The sequence below is a fragment of the Theropithecus gelada genome, chromosome 19, assembly GCF_003255815.1.
Source record: "Theropithecus gelada isolate Dixy chromosome 19, Tgel_1.0, whole genome shotgun sequence".
NCBI classification, from domain to species: Eukaryota; Metazoa; Chordata; class Mammalia; order Primates; family Cercopithecidae; genus Theropithecus; species Theropithecus gelada.
The window spans coordinates 7,790,709-7,810,332 of NC_037687.1; the positions used below are offsets into that span (position 1 = coordinate 7,790,709).

Consider the following 19,624-nt stretch of genomic DNA (forward strand, 5'->3'; position numbering starts at 1 on the left):
ACGCTTACGTTTGCCATTCTTGTTGCTATAAATTTACGGGGTACAGGTGTAATTTTGTTGCATGCATAATTTCATAATAGTGAAGTCATATCCTTAATTTTTATACATACTTGGAGTGTGCGTGTGTGTGTGTGTGTGTAACTGAATCAAATTCTTTCTGCTTATCCCAGCTCTAGGCTACTGAGAATCTGGACTGCTGCTGCCTGGACAATGAGTTTATTAGTGATTTTTTTCATGTGTGTACTCACCACACTTTACTTACTCTTTGCCTGCTCAGGGGCTTGTAGGTTTCCCCCAACTCTGCTACTGTAAACAACACTGTGCTGAACATCCTTGTAAATGCCCTTGGGGAAACCTCTAAAAAGTATCTCTTTTTAAAATATCAGAGAGTATATGCCACCTGTATTTCACTACATACTTCCAGACTGTCTTCCAAATTACTGAACTAATTCATACTTCCACCAGCAGTGAGCAACAGTTCCCACTTCCTCATATCTTCACCAACACTTAATACTATGCACCTTTTTAATGGTTGCTATTTTAATTGGTATAAGGTGGTACCTCATTATTTTTTCTACAGTTAAGTAGACATTAAGATTTCCTGAAATATGTACTCAATCTTTGGCTTCTTTTATGAATTGCCTTTTCATTCCCCTGGCCCATTTTTCTATTGATTTTTGTGTGTGGGTTTTTTCTTTTTTTTTTTTTTCTTTTTGAGACAGTCTTGCTCTGTCACCCGGGTTGGAGTGCAGTGGCACAATCTTGGCTCACTGCAACCTCCTCCTCCAGAGTTCAAGCGATTCTCCAGCCTCAGTCTCCTGAGTAGCTAGGATTATAAGTATGTCCCACCACACACCTGGCTAATTTTTGTATTTTTAGTAGAGATGAGGTTTCACCATGTTGGCCAGGCTGATCCTGAACTCCTGACCTCAAGTGATCCACCCGCCCCAGCCTCCCAAAGTGCTGGGATTACAGGCATGAGCCACCATGCTCGACTGTCTTTTTTTTTTTTTTAATTTGCAGAAGTATTTTTGCATATTCCTGGAATAAACTGCTTTTTTATTTTATAAGCAGCAATTATCTCCCCCCATCTGCTACTCAACTGTTAATTCTATCTACTATGTCCTTGGTTTAACAGAGATTCTTAATTTTGATATAGTCCAATGTATCTTTTCTTCTCCTTTGCTATGGGATCAACTTCAAGTTTTTCTCAACTCTAGGCCACAAAGACAAGTGCCTACCTTTTCTTCAATTAGCCTAACAGTTTTGTCTTTTATCATTAGCTCTGAGATGCTGCTGAATTCCAGATTTGTATATGTTGTAACGGAGGAGTTTTTTCTCCATGTACTGAACCAGTTTTCCCAAAATCTTGTTCTACATAATCCAATTGTGTTATATTCTTTCCATTTAATCTAGTTGCCTCTTTCTACACCAACACCACACTTTTTTTTTTAATTAATGTTTTATCAAAATATGGTTTACAGTCTGGTAGGGCGAGTCTTCCTATATTAACTTTTTTCCCTAAAGTGACTTACAATTCATGAAAAATTATTCCTCCACATACATTTTAGAATAAGTTTGTTAAGGTCCTCAAAGAAATTGAGCTGGAATTTATATTTAGTTTGTAGTTAATTTGTAGGTTCAATTGGGAAGAATTGGTACCTTTATGGTTTTTTTTGCTTTTGTTTGCTTGTTTACTTTGAGATGGAGTCTCGCTCTGTCACCCAGGCTGGAGTGCAGTGGCGCAGTCTTGGCTCGCTGCAACCAACTAAAAATACAAAAATTAGCCAAGCATGGTGGCACACACCTGTAATCCCAGCTACTCGGGAGGCTGAGGCAAGAGAATTGCTTGAACCTGGGAGGCGGATGTTGCAGTGAGCCGAGATTGCACCACTGCACTCCAGCCTGGCAAACAGAGGGAGACTGTCTCAAAAGAAAAAAAGAAAAAGAAAGTTGAGGCTTCCTGAAGCTACACACTACACACCCCACACCCCCATCCACCACCCACCGAGTGGTAGAGTCCTGCAGCTCAGCAGACCACCTCCTCACCAAAACCTGTGTTTGCTCTCTTCTGGTACGGAGGGACTGAATCAAGGTCAGGTTCAGACCCAGCCTCTGAGGAGGGACCTGAACTGGCCTGGGGAGCTACACCTTGGGGGCTTTCTCAGGAGCCAGCAGAGAAGCCCCGGGCACTAGCCTGGGGATGGAGCTGCAGCGATGAGGACCGGGAGGCTGGAACTACCCCGCCTCACTCCCAGCGCACCTCAGCCCAGCCCAGCCCAGAAAGGGCCCAACCCTGTGATTGGTCCTTGGGTACCTGTTGCCAGGAATTGAGGCCAAGAAAATGGGAAGGAAGGAAGGGAGTGAGTAGGTCCAGTGAGGACGGAGGTGAAATTTATATCTCTGCCAGGGACTGGGGGCCTGCACCGCCATGGACACCACCAGGTACAGCAAGTGGGGCTGGGGGGGCAGCTCAGAGGAGGTCCCTGGAGGTATGAGCAACCAGACTGCCTCATCCCTGTCCCAGTGTTTGGGGTTTGATGGGGGAGGGGAGGGAAGAGCCAAGACAGGTCAGGGTCGTGGGTGCAGGAGACACACCACAGGCCACAGAGCCAGTTGGACCAGGGTCCAGTTCCCACTCTGCCACTTAGAAGCTGTGTGACCACAGGCAAGTTACTTAACTTCTCTGAATCTCAGTTTCCTGGGAGGAACCCAGGCCTCCAGGGCTCAGTCCTGGGGGACCCAGCATGCCCTCCTTGTTCTGCCAGGGAGCTGGGGACGCTGGGTGCACTGGAGCCGGAGACCCCTCTTCCTGGCCCTGGCTGTCCTGGTCGCCACAGTCCTGTGGGCTGTGATTCTGAGTATCCTATTGTCCAAGGGTGAGTGACTCTCAGTGGGGAAGCGTTGCGTCCGACCCCCCTGGGGACACAAAACCCCCGTTTCGTGGCGCACCAACTGCGCCCTGGCGTCCTGCTCGCGTCTGAGTGTGAGCAGAGTGTGTGTACATCTTCGGGCCATGTGCACTCACGCGTGTGCGCATGGCGTGCTCGTATGTGTGCGAGTCCCCGCGCGTTTGTCTCCCATCGACTTGTGTGCACGTCGTGTGCGCTGTACGACTGCCGGCTCGCTCCGTGGTTCCGAGTCGGGGGACCCCGCACCCCCCGGGCGAGGGGAGGATTCCCCAGTCCCTGGCCTTGCCTGCAGGAGCCTCTCTCCGCAGCCTTCACGGAGCGCGCGGCGCTGCTCGGCTGCCAGGACCTGCTGAGGACAAAAGGTGCGTGCAGAGCCGGACGCCTGGGCCCCAGGGGCATGCGGGGCAGGAGCGTCTGAGACCCCGGAGATGGAGTCTCGGGTGCGTGAGGGCCCTATGGTCCCTGAGGCTGGCCCCGGGGTGGGGAAGGGGGACCCTGAGTCCTCCCAAGTGACCCGGCGGGCATGCGTTTTGGAGCGGGGGTCGTTCCAGCCTCCAAGCAGACGGCGGCACTGGGTGCCCTGAAGGAGGAGATCCGAGTCTGCCGCAGCTGCTGTGACGCCGCGCGGCCGAGGCGGTGGGCGCGCAGGGGCGGGGTCTTGTGGCCGGGATGGGAGGGGGGACAGGGGCGAGGCCTGCTGCGAGCTGGGCGGGACGGGCTGGTCTCCGAAGTCCCGCCCCATCCTCGCGGTCCCCGCCCCTCTCGTCCAGCAGCTCTCAGGTTCGCGGACGCAGACGCAACTGCAGACCACGCGCTCGGAGCTTGGGAGGCGCAGGCAAAGCTGATGGAGCCGGAGAGCGCCCTGCGGGAACTGCTTGAGCGCGGTGAGAGCCCGCCGCGACGCCAGCCCTGAGTCCTGGCCGTGTGTCCCGACCCCGACCCCGTCCTCGTCCTGAGTGCTGACCGCTGACCCCGATCATGCACCCCGTCCTGATCCTGACGCTGCACTCTGACCTTGACTGCCACTCCTAGAGTCGGCCACACCTGGACCCTGCCCAGTTGTAACCGTCCTTGACCCTGTGCCATCCTGGTCGCCGGCACCGAGGGTACAATGACTACGGACAGGGGTCCTGACCATTAGCTAGTCATGATCCTGCTCCTGACCTTGAGCCCAGCCAAAATCCCCATTCCCTTGACCCCGCAGTGACCCAGGGCTTGGCTGAAGCCGGCAGGGACCGCTAGGACGTCCGCTCTGGGCTGTTCCTGGCGCTGGAGGCAGTGAGGCTGCAGAACAGTGAGGGTGACGGGGAAAGGGGGTAGCGGGGGGGGAAGGGGGATGGGAGGGTGTAAGTGGACCCTGCCCGTGTGCCTCGCCGGCCCCCCTCTTTGACCCTGGCCTGGTCCTGTGGTTCCACCCCTGGGCCCTTGGGGCCAAACCCCTACCCCCTGCATCCTCTCCGTTTGCTCGACCTCTGTGACCCTCGCCACCCCGCAGGTTCCTGTGAGCCGTGTCCCACGTCGTGGCTGCCCTTCGGGAGCTCCTGCTACTATTTCTCTGTGCCGAAGACCCACGTGGGCAGAGGCGCAAGGCCACTGCGCCGATGCCAGCGCACATCTGTAGGGGGCCTGGAGGAGCAGGTGTGCAGGAGAAGGGGGCGTTCACCCGAGGGGGCGTGGCCGGGCGGTGGGGCGGTGCGGGAGGGGGCAGGACTCTGCAGGCTCAGGTGTCTCCTCCTTTCTAGGACTTCCTGAGTCATCACACTAGCGCCCTTGAATACTGGATGGGCCGCAAGGCGGTGCAACACTTGTGCAAGGTTCAGGGCTCCTCGTGGGTGGACAGAGTCCCACTCAGCTTCAGGTAGGAGAAGGGCTCCTGGTGAAACCTGGGGGCCACAGGTTAGACTCTAGAGGACATGCTTTGAGGCCGAGGCGGGCGGATCACCTGAGGTCAGGAGTTCAAGACCAGCATGTGAAACGTGACGAAACCCCGAAACCCCGTCTCAACAAAAAAATATAAAAAATTAGCCAGGTGTGGTGGCGCACCAGCTAACCCGGGAGGCTGAGGCGCGAGAATCACTTGCACCTGGGAGACAGAGGTTGCAGTGAGTCGAAATTGCGCCACTGCACTCCAGACTGGCAGAGGGAGTGAGACTCCGTCTCAAAAAAAAAAAAAAAAAAAAAAAAGGACCTGCTTTGGCCAGATCTCAGGGACCCGCTTGGCTGGGACTCCATTCTTAGGGATGGGCAGGCTAGACCCCAGGAAGTATCCTTGGGTTAAATTCTGGGCGTTAGTAAGTTATATCCCAAGTGTACACTCAGGTTAGACACTTACGGTGTCTAGGGTAGACCCAAGCAATAAACAGGCTAGAGCCTGGGATGGAAGAGGGAAGTCCTGAGTCCATCCTCAGCCTAGATTCCCAGCAACACCCCACCCCCCATTCAACTGCTGCAGCCACTGGTTACAGGGGAACCCAGTGAATCTTGGGGGTTCGAGGCCTGTGTCATGATTCTGGGCACGGGGTTGTGGATGGACCCACCATGTGATGATAAGGCTGACCGGATCTGTGAGAAGAGGCATGGTGCTGAACCCGCCCGGTGCTCCAGAGCCATGCCCAGTGCCCAATGGGGTGCCATGCACCATCCCGGCTCCTGGAACCTACTGGCAATGATTTTCTTTTCTCCATCCACCACTGTGAGAACCAATCAGCCAGGCCCAGCCCTGTCCGGTGCCTGCACTCTGGGACCTCTGCTCTGACCTCATGGACACCTAATCTAACCTTCACTGGCTCCAAAATCTCCATTTCTGGATCCCAGTGGTCTGACCCCACCTCTCCTCCTAGCCAAGGTCAGGCAACTGAGGAATGGAGCTATTTGGTTTTCCTGCACCTTCCTGCAAAAGGGAGAATGGTACTTCCTACAAAGCTCTCTTCGCAGCCTGGGGGAGCATCAATTAAGGTTTGAGAAGTGGATCCAGGCTCCTGGCTCTGGTGAGCTCTTCCTTCCTTCTTTCTTCCCTTCCTTTCCCTTCTCTTCCCTTCCCTTCCCTCCCCTCCCCTCCCCTCCCTTCCTTTTCTTCCTTCCTTCTTTCCTTCCTTCCTTCCTTCTTTTGAGATGGAATCTCACTCTGTTGCCCAGGTTGGAGTGCAGTGGCACAATCTCAGCTCACTGCAACCTCCACCTCACAGGTTCAAGGGATTCCTCGTGCCTCAGCCTCCCGGGTAGCTGGGATTACAGGCGTGTGTCACCATGCCTGGCTAACATTTTATTTTTTAGTAGAGACGGGGTTTCATCATGTTGCCCAGGCTGGTTTCAAACTCCTGACCTCAAGTGATCCATCTGCCTCAGCCTCCCAAGTGGCTGGGATTAGAGGCGTGCACAACCACACCTGGCTCATTATTGTATTTTCTGTAGAGATGGGGTTTCACCATGTTGCCCATGCTGGTCTCAAACTCCTGGGCTCAATCGATCCACTCGCCTCAGCCTCCCAAAGTGCTGGGATTACAGGTGTGAACCACCTATGCCCAGCCCTCTGGTGAGCTCTTCTAAGCTTTATCCCAGAGGCCCTGATATGAGCTCTGTGAGTGACCCCGATCTCTCTAAGTGACCTCATAGTCCCATGATGCTTCCAAACCCAGTGAGTAACCTGCACTAGGCCAGGAAGGCTTGAAAGTAGGGGCAGTTGTCCCCTCAGCACTGTTAAAATTCTCAGCCCCCTGACACAGAGTTTGGTTCAGAGGGTGCTGGGGACACAGGAATGGGTCAAACCCAGTCCTTACCCCCAGGACCTCCACATTCTGGTCTGGCTGGGCACAGGAACAATGTGATCCGTGATTTAACAGAGGAATGCATGGAGCGGGTAGCTGATGGGCACGGGGGAGCCACTTTTTGTTGGGGTCCAGCCTCAACACTACCCGTGGATACCCAAAGTCTGGTGGTGATGAAGGAATGAGAAAAGGCAAGTTAAGATTTTAGGCTGGGCACGGTGGCTCACACCTGTAATCCCAGCACTTTGGGAGGCCGAGGTGGGTGGATCACGAGGTCAGGAGATCGAGACCATCCTGGCTAACACGGTGAAACCCTGTCTCTACTAAAAATACAAAAAATTAGCTGGGCACGGTGGCGGGCGCCTGTAGTCCCAGCTACTTGGGAGGCTGAGGCAGGAGAATGGCGTGAACCCGGGAGGCAGAGGTTGCGGTGAGCCAAGATGGCACCACTGCACTCCAGCCTGGGCGACAGAGGGAGATTCCATCTCAAAAAAAAAAAAAAAAAAAGATTGTTTAAAGCAGATCCAGGGGGCCAGTTGCTAGAGTGAAGGCTGCAAAGGGCCCAGAGCTCTGGTTGCCTGACAATTTATTGAGTACAATCTTTTGATCTAAGAAGCAGCTGGTAGGGGGTGAAAGGGTGAAGGACGGGAAGGGTACGTCATTGGAAAGATCTATAGCAGTGGCGGTTAGATGAATTTCCTTTAAGCTAAAAGCGTATGTCTAACTACGAAGATAATCTTTAACTTATCGGGCTGCAGCTGGTGGGGGCTGGTTTTATAGGGGCCAGGATGTCTGGTCACATTCCAGTGCTTCAAGGGAGTGTTTCAGCCCAGAGCGGGTCATGCTGTCTGACCTGGGAACTTAATGGCTTAGGAAAATGATTATCCTTAGGGACCTCTATGGTTTTCCAGAGGTGTCCTACTCAGGGCGACTGACTAAACTGGCACCCCATAAACCTTTCCACCACCACTTGCCCCCCCCCTTTTTTAAATTAATAACCACCATTGCTATCGTGGCTTGCTCACAGTGTCCGACTTCTCTCCCGAGGCGTCTTCCTCACCTGTAGACTAAAAATAAACAGCATAGATAAACACAAATTCAAGCAAAGTTTGCAGCAGTTGATCCTCCAACAGTTTTAATCCATTTCAGAGGATTCAGGACAGAGAGCCCATCAATGGCTCCATTAAGGGCATCAGCATCAGGTATGAGAGTTAAGTGAGCTTCAGATGCCTCAAAAACTTGTTCCTTTAATTTTGCTATATCCAGTGTTAAATTTTCCTCTTTTCCCTCTAAACGGCGTTTGACCTTATCCCAGTGATGCACAGAGGCATTATAAGATTGAGGAGTAATGCAAAAATCAGAAGTATTCCAATCACCCTGCATTTATATTCTATGTTCCAAGTTCATAATTCGATCCCCCATCCACAGTACTGTTTGACAGAGATCGTTCATTTGATTAGCTAATTTTTGATCAATTTGCGTCTGCATATTCCAAAGCTTGGAATAATTCTTTTACTACTAGTTAACATAATCAGCAGTTTGAACAGAAGAATGTAAAGCAACACCTGTGGTTGCGGCCGTGGTGGTAACAGCAATAATGCCCGTGATTATCGCTGTAAGAGTAAAAATAAATATCTTGGTTCTATTTAATATTCCCTTTAGAATTTCAGTTACTATGTGTATAGAAGGGGAGGCTTCTCAAGGTCTATTAAGGGAAACAGGTATATGAACTCCCTCTCGGGCTCTGACAAGCAAGATACTATTATTCTTATCAATTGTGGAATCAATGCAAGTGAAAAGACGACAGTCAAGACATGATGTAGTTTGAGAATCAGGTAGAATATTGATTTGTCCTACTACCAACATAAAAGGAGATTTAACACAACCCTGTAATGGGGTTGTCCATTTGGAGGTCAAAGCTACAATAAATTGAAGTTTTTTACTATGTGTTTATGTTTTGGGTTTTTTTGTTTTTTTGGGTTTTTTTTTGAGACAGAGTCTCACTCCGTCACCCAGGCTGGAGTGCAGTGGTGCGATCTTGGCTCACTGCAAGCTCCGCCTCCCGGGTTCACACCATTCTCCTGCCTCGGCCTCCCGAGTACCTGGGACTACAGGTGCCCGCTTCTATGCCCGGCTAATTTTTTTCTTTGTATATTTAGTAGAGATGGAGTTTCACCACGTTAGCCAGGATGGTCTCGACCTCCTGACCTCGTGATCCGCCCGCCTCGGCCTCCCACAGTGCTGGGATTACAGGCGTGAGCCACCGCGCCCAGCCGAGTTTATGTTTTATATTCTCCTGTCCAAATCTGTACTGGGGTTTGGACCGTCATTAATTTCCACAGTTCTGGGTGTTCTGGGCCTACTATTGGATCAATCATTTTAGGGCGTGGAGGAGCCATACCTCTGCCTTCCCAGAAGACAGGAAAGTTGGCTTTTATTCTATACTTTTGGGTAGGTGCCTCATCAGAATAGTCAACTGGGAAGCCCCGCTCTTGATATCCCTTGTGCTGTCCAGTACAATTTACCGCAAGTTGCCCCTTAGGGGTCCAGTCGATGACGATTCCATAGGAGTTCTTTTGCAGCACTATTTGCAATGCAATCTTCCCAGGTCAGCACCTCCGCTTTCTTAGACCGTACTGTCAATTGTTCTGGGCATTTTTTCTTTCTTGGTCTAAATTGATTAGTAAGAATCTTAGCTATACGGTAGGAATTTCCTGAGGATATGACTTTTTTTTGTTTGTTTGTTTGTTTGTTTTGTTTTGTTTTGAGACTGAGTCTGGCTCTGTCGCCCAGGCTGGAGTGCAGTGGCCGGATCTCAGCTCACCGCAAGCTCCGCCTCCCGGGTTTACGCCATTCTCCTGCCTCAGCCTCCGGAGTAGCTGGGACTACAGGCACCCGCCACCTCGCCCGGCTAGTTTTTTGTATTTTTTAGTAGAGACGGGGTTTCACCGTGTTAGCCAGGATGGTCTGGATCTCCTGACCTTGTGATCCGCCCGTCTCAGCCTCCCAAAGTGCTGGGATTACAGGCTTGAGCCACCGCGCCCGGCGGATATGACTTTAGTTTTAGATTGAAAGCTCCTTCCACTAACTATATGAATAGAGGCCTCTGATCCATGATGTGTAGGGACATAAACCATCCAGCTTTGTTTGTCGTAATCTAAACATCCTGCTGCAGGCCCCAGACGTATGGGAGGAAAGCAATAACCAATGGACACATTTATTAACATTCCTTCCTCCTCTGGATGAATACGGCCTCGGTTATCAGTTGGTCCAGGCATCCAAATACTGTCATTAACATAAACCTCAACCGGGGGGGTTCCAACCAAGTGACAGGCCTAATTAAAAGCGGGAATGGGACATATATCCAATAGATATAATTTTGGGCTGCTGTAGCCCCAGGAAGGCTTACCGCCATAGCGATTACCGTAATTACAGCCACGATCCTGAGTGAATCCCAATACCTCCCCGTTTTTTGTTTTCTGTGTTAGGGTTTTTTGATTGCAGAGCGTAGGTATGTGCAGCCACAGGTTTGTCAGGCAAGGAGGTCACTGCTCTTATTCCAGCTTTGCTTCCTAGGATTAGTAAATAACAGAAGACAAACATGAGTATAGTTAGCAACATTTTTTTTTTCCAGTCAAAAAGTGACCTGTAGTGTTAGTTGGCATCTTAGTTTACTATATGTTATTAATGAGGAACCCCACTGGGGGTATGTTAATTATTTTAGCCAAGCAGTTATGTTGTTAGAAGCTGAGAAGGCGCTGTTTGTCAAAGTAACAGGGCCGAAGAAAGATGGATTTAAGATATGAGCTTAATAGAGTGTAGTAGGTATAGGTAGTAGGAAAAGTGAGAGAATGAAAAATGAATGAATGATTTGGCTTAGTCTTCTGCTTCTTCAGCATGATGTCTGGGGCCTGTGTTGTTTGCGGAAGCTGCATTGTTGAGGCTGCAGTTCTTGTAGGGTCTTTCTTAAGCTGGCTTGAATATTTTCTTCTTTCGATCCTTTGATGAGGTCATAGTCTTCAGGCTGGTGCTGGAAATTCTAGGGGGTGGTACCTGCACCAAAAGACTTTTTCAATCTTTAAAGAGCAGGTTAGTGTTTTAAGAAAAACTTGTGCTTTATTTTAATGTTTAGTGTATAGGACAACTGGATGATACCTTTTTAACTTTAGCAAATACGTCTACACACAGAATTTTTTACAATTATCATTTTAAAACTTGCTTAGGGCCGGGCGCGGTGGCTCAACCCTGTAATCCCAGCACTTTGGGAGGCCGAGGCGGGTGGATCACGAGGTCAGGAGATCAAGACCATCCTGGCTAACATGGTGAAACCCTGTCTCTACTAAAAATACAAAAAAAAACTAGCCGGGCGGGGTGGCGGGCGCCTGTAGTCCCAGCTACTTGGAGGCTGAGGCAGGAGAATGGCGTAAACCCGGGAGGCGGAGCTTGCAGTGAGCCGAGATCGCGCCACTGCACTCCAGCCTGGGCGACAGAGCGAGACTCCGTCTCAAAAAAAAAAATAAAAATAAAAATAAAAATAAAACTTGCTTAGACCTTCAGAACAAACATTATACAACCTTTCTTGCATAAATTCCTTTTTATAACATTTTTCACAACTTTCACAGACAATCTTCAATGTGCCTTAATTTTCTTTTCTTTTTTTTTTTTTTTCGAGATGGAGTCTTGCTCTGTCACCCAGACTGGAGTGCAGTGGCCCGGTCTTGGCTCACTGCAAGCTCCGCCTCCCCGGTTCACGCCATTCTCCTGCCTCAGCCTCCCGAGTAGCTGGGACTACAGGCGCCCGCCACCACGCCCGGCTAATTTTTTGTATTTTTAGTAGAGACGGGGTTTCACCACGTTAGCCAGGATGGTCTCGATCTCCTGACCTCGTGATCTGCCTGCCTTGGCCTCCCAAAGTGCTGGGATTACAGGCGTAAGTCACCGGGCCCGGCCTCTCCCCTCATTGTTGAGGAGAGATTAGACATAGCATTAGTAGGAATTCCTAAAGTGGGCCAAATCCAATTAATATCTCCTAACAATTTTTGAAAATCATTTAAGGTTTGTAAAGAATCTTTTCTAATTTGAACCTTTTGAGGCTTAATGGCTCTCTCCTGTACTTGCATTCCCAAATACTGAAAAGGAGTGGGTGATTGAATTTTGGTAGGTGCTATAAGCAATCCAGTGTTTGTAATTGCCTTTTGCAAAGATGAATAACATTGAATACGCTGGTCTCTATGTTTTGCTGCACGGATCTGGAAATTGATCTCTAACAGGCTGGATAGTTCTGCCTACCAAAGTCTGACAAATTGTGGGACTGTTTAACATACCCTGGGGTAAAACCTTCCAATGATATCTGGCTGCAGGTTCTTTATTATTAACGGCAGGAATGGTAAAGGCAAATTTTTCGAAATCTGCCTCTGCTAAAGGAATTGTAAAAACAAAAAAACAAAAAAACAAAAAAACACAAGTCTTTTAAATCTATAATAACAAGCGGCCAGTCTTTAGGGATTATAATGGGGGATGGGAGGGGAGCCCTGGTTGTGAAGCTCCCGTGGGTTGAACGACAGCGTTGTCCGCTCGGAAGTCGGTCAGCGTGCGCCATCTGCCGGACTTTTTCTTAATTACAAATACTGGGGAATTCCAAGGAGAAAAAGTGGGTAAAACATGTCCTTTTTCTAGTAATTCTTTAACTATTTCATGAAGCGCCCCAGTTTTTCCTTAGGGAGCGGCCACTGTTCGACCCAGACAGAGCGCTGGGTCATCCGTTTTAAGGGAAATTGCTCCTTCACCGTAATGAACGGCAGGGCGAGCCTGAATTTTACCGCGCGCAGCCTCAAATAATTCTTGTGTCTACTCTCAGGCCGACCCATAGTTTCCTGTTGTTACCCTGGAATTCTCCGAGCGCCCCGCTTACCTGCAGAGCTTAACAACCTTTTCATCGGCCAGGCGCCTACAGGTGGCTCACGCCTGTAATCCCAGCACTTTGGGAGGCCGAGGCAGGTGGATCACGAGGTCAGGAGATCGAGACCATCCTGGCTAACACGGGGAAACCCCGTCTCTACTAAAAATACAAAAAATTAGCCGGGCGTGGTGGCCGTCACCTGTAGTCCCAGCTACTTAGGAGGCTGAGGCAGGAGAATGGCGTGAACCTGGGAGGTTGGAGTTTGCAGTGAGCCAAGATCGCGCCACTGCACTCCAGCCTGGGGACAGAGTTAGACTCCGTCTCGAAAAAAAAAAAAACTTTTCGTCCTCGAGAGTCCTCCATCTGTCGATCCTTCATTTTCCACGCTAGAGCATTCCTTCACCAGGTTATTTGGGGGATACCACGTTGGGCGCCAGATGTTGGGGTCCAGCGTCAACACTACCCATGGATACCCAAAGTCCAGTGGCGACAAAGGAATGAGCAAAGACAAGTTAAGATTTTAAAGCAGGTCCAGGGGACCAGTTGCTGGAGTGAAGGCTGCAAAAGGTCCAGAGCTCTGGTTGCCTGACAATGTATTGAGTACAGTCTTTTGATCTAAGAAGCAGCTGGTACGGGGTGAAACGGTGAAGGAGGGGGAGCGTACGTCATTGGAAAGCTCTATAGCAGTGACGGTTATATGACTTTCCTTTAAGCCAAAAGCATATGTCTAACTATGAAGATAATCTTTAACTTATCGGGCTGTAGCTGGTGGGGGCTGGTTTTACAAGGAGCCAGGATGTCTGGTCACATTCCAGTGCTTCAAGGGAGTGTTTCAGCCCAGGGCATTCTGTGTAAAGGCGCAGAGCAGGTCATGCTCTCTGACCTGGGAACTGAATGGTTTGGGCAGATGATTCTCCTCAGGGCCCCCTACGGTTTTCCAGAGGTGTCCTACGCAGGCATGACTGCCTAAACTGGCACCCCATAAACCTTTCCACCAGCACTTTTGTTTCAGGCTCCTGGCTCTGGTGAGCTCTTCTTTTTTGGTTTTGTTTTATTTATTTATTTATTTATTTATTTATTTATCAGATGGAGTCTCACTCTGTCGCCCAGGCTGGAGTGCAATGGCGCGATCTCAGCTCATTGCAACCTCTGCCCTCCAACCTGGGCCACAGAGCAAGACTCCGTCTCAAAAAAAAAAAAAAAAAAAAAAAAAAAAAAAAAAAAAAAAAANGCTCACTGCAACCTCCACCACCCGGGCTCAAGAGTCACCACACCCACCTAATTTCTGTATTTTTAGTACAGACGGGGTTTCACCATGTTGGCCAGGCTGGTCTTGAACGCCTGACCTCAGATGATCCACCCATCTCAGCCTCCCAAAGTTCTGGGATTACAGACAGGCTTGAGCCACCACTCCCGGCCACAAATTATCTTTTACAACAGCCGTTCTGGCTTCATTGCAATGGACAAATGGAAGAGACTAGGACAATGCCACCCAGCAGGGCTTTCTGGGATGATGGAAATGATCTTAATCTTCGCTTTTCAATAGGGACATTAGCCACATGTCGCTGTCAAGCACTTGAAATGTGGTTAGTGCGACTGAGAACCTGAATTTAAAATTTTATTGAATCTTTTTTTTTTTTTTTTTTTGAGACGGAATCTCGCTCTGTGGCCCAGGTTGGAGGGCAGTGGCACAATCTTGGCTCACTGCAACCTCTTTCTCCCAGGTTCAAGCAATTCTCCTATCTCAGCCTCCCCAGTAGCTGGGACTACAGGTGCACACCACCATGCCCAGCTAATTTTTGTATTTTTAGTAGAGACGGGGTTTCACCATGTTGGTCAGGCTGGTCTCGAACTCCTGACCTCAGGTGATCCACCCGCCTTGGTCTCCCAAAGTGCATGAGCCGCCATGCCCAGCCCCCACCCTGTTTAAGAAATAAAATCTCCTCCAATAGGTCTGCCACCTGTTCCCAAGTGGATCTCCAACACTCTGCTCAACCATTCCACCAGCGTGGGTCACTCTGGTCACGTCAACCACTTCTCCACCACAAACATACAAGCAATACTAATTTATCAATTTATTCCTTTAACATACATTGATGAGGCCGGGCACGGTGGCTCAAGCCTGTAATCCCAGCACTTTGGGAGGCCGAGACGGGTGGATCACGAGGTCAGGAAATCGAGACCATCCTGGCTAACATGGTGAAACCCCGTCTCTACTAAAAAATACAAAAAACTAGCCGGGCCCAGTGGCGGGTGCCTGTAGTCCCAGCTACTCGGGAGGCTGAGGCAGGAGAATGGCGGGAACCCGGGAGGCGGAGTTTGCAGTGAGCTGAGATCCGGCCACTGCACTCCAGCCCGGGCGACAGAGCGAGACTCCGTCTCAAAAAAAAAAAAAAAAACATACATTGATGGAGAACAAAAACCTACCACAAGCCAGGTGCTGTTCTTGACACTGAGGATACAGCAGTGAAGAAAACATATTCCATCTCCTCCCTTTGATCAGCCTGCCCCTAGTTGTTTCATAAACAACTTTATTTACAAATAATCATGTATTAGTTTATGCCTCTAATGTCAGCACTTTGAGAAGCCAAGGGGAGAGGATCGCTTGGGACCAGGAATTTGAGACCAGCCTGGGCAACATAGCAAGATCCTATCTCTACAAAAAAATGTAAAAATTGGCCAGGTGCAGTGGCTCATATCTGTAATTCCAGCACTTTGGGAGGCCAAGGCAGGTGGATCACTCGAGGTCAGTAGTTCAAAACCAGCCTGGACAACATGGTGAAACCCCGTCTCTACTAAAAATACAAAAATTAGCAGGCATAGTGACAGGTGCCTGTAATCCCAGCTACTTGGGAGGCTGAAGCATGAAAATCACTTGAGCCTGGGAGGTGGAGGTTGCAGTGAGCTGAGACTGCACCACTGTGCTCTAGCCTGGGCAACAGAGTGAGACTCTGTCTCAAAAAAAAATTAGCCAGGTGTGGTGGCATGCACCTTTACTCCTAGCTACTTGGGAGGCTGAGGCAGAAGGATTGCTGGAGCCCAGGAGTTTGAGGTTGCAGTGAGCCATGATTGCACCACTCCAGCTTGGGTGACAGAGCAAGATCTTGTCTCTAAAAATAATAATAATAATAATGTATTTACAAAAACAAATAGTTTTTTGGTTTAGTTTGGTTTTTTTGAGATGGAGTCTCGCTCTGTCACCCTGGCTGGAGTGCAATGGCACGATCTCGGCTCACTGCAACCTCCGCCTCCCGGGTTCAAGTGATTCTCCTGCCTCAGTCTCCTGAGTAGCTGGGATTACAGGCACGCCCCACCACGCCTGGCTAATTTTTGTATTTTTAGTAGAGACAGGGTTTCACCACATTGGTCAGGCTGGTCTCAAACTCTTGACCTCTCAGGTGATCCACCCGCCTCAGCCTCCCAAAGTGCTAGGATTACAGGCGTGAGCCACTGTGCCTGGCCTGTTTAATGGCTTTTCTGAACTACAGCTGTAAAGTCTATATTCTCTGTCATGGCCACTGAAGTCTCTGCTCAGTTGGCTTCATGGTTAGCTAATGATTGGACAGAGATTGCCTTGAATGTCTGGAATCAGAAGAAGTCTGCCAGTCTTTGCCAAGGAGCTCTGTGTACTTCTTAGGTACACACCTTCAACACTCACCCAGGAAATTTACAACTCTGCTTTAGCTCTCACTTCCTGCTTGCACAGAGAGCCTCAAGGTCAGCCAGCGGTGTGAGCTTAGGGCTATCTCAGGTCCTTCCTAAACATGCACATATCCCCAGAAATATGTCAGAATTTTTCAAAAGTTCCTCTGAACATGTAATGCCTTCATTTTTCCTTCTAAGATTTTTTTTTTTTTTTTTTTTTTTTTTTTTTTGGAGACAGAATCTCGCTCTGTCACCCAGGCTGGAGTGCAGTGATGCGATCTCGGCTCACTGCCAGCTCCGCCTCCCGTTTCACGGCATTCTCCTGCCTCAGCCTCCCAAGTAGCTGGGACTACAGGCGCCCGCCACCGCGCCCGGCTAATTTTTTTGTGCTTTTAGTAGAGACGGGATTTCACCGTGTTAGCCAGGATTGTCTCGATCTCCTGACCTCGTGATGCGCCTGCGTCGGCCTCCCAAAGTGCTGGGATTACAGGTATGAGCCACCGCGCCTGGCCCTTTTCCTTCTAAGATTTTTAGTTAGGCTATTATTTCCCCAAATGTTAACTATTGCCACAGGCAGCTATGATGTGAAAACATTTAACAAGTAGCCCCTGGGGAGAAATGTTTAGCATTGGGTAGGTTCAGGACAGGTCAGGCCTTTCAGAGCAGGGTCTTCCAGAGTACCACTAAACAGGTCAGTAAATGACTCTTCTTGGCCGGGCGCGGAAGTTCACACTTGTAATCCCAGCACTTTGGGAGGCCGAGGTGCGTGGATCACTTGAGGTGAGGAGTTTGAGACTAGCATGGTCAACATGGTGAAACTCTGTCTCTACTGAAAACACAAAAATTAGTCAGGCATGGTGGCAGGTGCCTGTAGTCCCAGCTACTCAGGAGGCTGAGGCAGGAGAATCGCTTGAACCCAGGAGGAGGAGGTTGCAGTGAGCTAAGATCACGCCACGGCAACACACACACACACACACACAAGATCATATCTTGAATGAGGCTTTGAAGGAGCTGCACCTCTGTTCCTTTCCCTGTGGTATCAAGATTGTGAGCTGTTGTTATTTTTCAAGGCTACCCTCCGAGCTGGAAAGCCGGGAATAAGACTAGAGTGAGTTAAAATTCTACAGAGCTTGCTGGGTTTTTTTAAATGTGCTTTTTTTCTTTTTTTTTTTTTTAATTAAATGCTCTGCAAATTACTGTAAGCTTTTGGTTAATTTCCAGAGTTGTGAAAATGTTGATTCTGTCAAATGTTACTGATTTTTTTCATCACTTTTGTAGAAAGGCAAATTTTTACTCTGTCATTTTGCTGACGTTCTTTTTTTTCCCCTTTGATGCTTAAATTATCTTTAATTTGGCCAGTGAAAGCTTTTCTCTCTGGCTTCAAGGTCCTTTTGACATACTCCTATTGGTTTTTTGCTGACCGTTTTTTCTTCCTTTCCGGACTAACTAGATGTTCTAGGCTTCCCCCTCCCCCAAACCTGCCTCAGCCTACCAAGTAGCTAGGACTACAGGAGCACGCCACCATGCCTGGCTAATTTTTAAATTTTTTGTAGAAATGGGGTCTTGCTGGGCCGGGCGTGGTGACTGACACCTGTAATCCCAGCACTTTGGGAGGCCAAAGCAGGCAGATCACGAGGTCAGGAGATCAAGACCATCCTGGCTAACAAAGTGAAACCCCGTCTCTACTAAAAATACAAAAAATTAGCCAGGTGTGGTGACTATAGTCCCAGCTACTCGGGAGGCTGAGGCAGGAGAATGGCTTGAACCCGGGAGGCAGAGCTTGCAGTGAGCCGAGATCGCCCCACTGCACTCCAGCCTGGTTGACAGAGCAAAACTCCGTCTCAGAAAAAAAAGAAATGGGGTCTTGCTATGTTGCCCAGGCTGGTCTAATTTTTCCAAAAAGCCCTGGGCTAGGTGGAGATTGGCAGTCAGAAATGATCTGGGTGTTAAGTGTGCCCATTGTTATTGGGGTATGTGGCTCCCAGATCCTCTTAGCAGATAAATGGGAACACACACACAAACTTACTTCTATATTTATCTATAGATTTTGAAAACCATGAATTCACAACAGTACCTCCAATTCAATAGGGATTATTCTTGATTTTTTTGTTTCTTTTTTATTTTCCTTGAGACAGAGTCTCACTTTGTCACCCAGGCTGGAGTGCAGTGGCGCAACCTTTGGCACAGTCTCAGTTCACTGCAGCCTCGACCTGCTGGGCTTGAGCAATTCTCCTGCCTCAGGCTCCTAAGCAGGTGAGACCACAGGCCCGCGCCACCATGCCCGGCTAATTTTTTACTTGTAGAGACAGGGTCTCACTATGTTTCCCAGGTTGGTCTGGAACTCCTGGACTCAAGAGATCCTCCCACCTCGGCCTCCCAATGTGCCAGGATTGCAGTGGCCGGGTGCAGAGGCTCACGCCTGTAATCCCAGCATGTTGGGAGGCCAAGGCAGGTGGATCACTTGAGTCCAGGAGTTCGAGACCAGCCTGGCCAATGTGGTGAAATCCCGTCTCTACTAAAAAATAAAAATTAGCCAGGCGTGGTAGCAGGAGCCTGTAATCCCAGCTACTTGGGAGTCTGAGGCAGGAGAATCACTTGAACCTGGGAGGTGGAGTTTACAGTGAGCCGAGATCATGCCACTGCACCCAGCCTGGGTGACAGAGCAAGACTCTGTCTCAAAACAAAAACAAACAGAAAAACGAAGTACTGGGATCAGAGGCATGAGCCACCACACCCGGCCTCTGCATTTCATGAGCACTTATTTTGTGCTATGTGCTTTTTGGATATGACCTCAAAGAATCCTGTAACACAGCTGCCCTCATTCTCATTTTAACTACGAGCATAGTGGCTCAGAGATGAGTCACCTGCCCACAGCCCATCAGCTGATAAACACTGGAGTTGGGTTTGAAACTCTGAAAGCAATGAGGACCACATCATTTTCACTCCCCTTCGTGGCTCCAACTCAAACCAACCCAAGAAAGAAGATGTGGAGATTGTGTTACCTTTCATAACTGGGAAGCGCGGGTGAGTGGAGGGGGCCAGATTCAGGATCTGCCTTTCTTTTTTTTTTTTTTTTTTTTTTGAGACGGAGTCTTGCTCTGTCGCCCAGGCTGGAGTGCAGTGGCGCGATTTCGGCTCACTGCAACCTCCACCTCCCAGGTTCACGCCATTCTCCTGCCTCAGCCTCCTGAGTAGCTGGGACTACAGGTGCCCACCACCACGCCCGGCTAATTTTATGATCGGCCTTTCTTTATCTGTCTATGATCTGTTTGCTCCAGAATGTAACCTTCTAGACCAAAGGTTGGCAAACATCTGAAAAGGGCCAAATAGTACATATTTTTGGGCCTCGAGGACTCTCTGCTACAACTCTGCTGTCATAGCACAAATGCATCACAGACAATACA

General features: G+C 49.4%; 1 pseudogene; it reads left to right on the forward strand.

Annotated features, from left to right (window-relative positions):
- Positions 1 to 2,431: 2,431 nt before the first annotated feature.
- Positions 2,432 to 5,881, forward strand: LOC112613205 (annotated as a pseudogene).
- Positions 5,882 to 19,624: the final 13,743 nt, after the last annotated feature.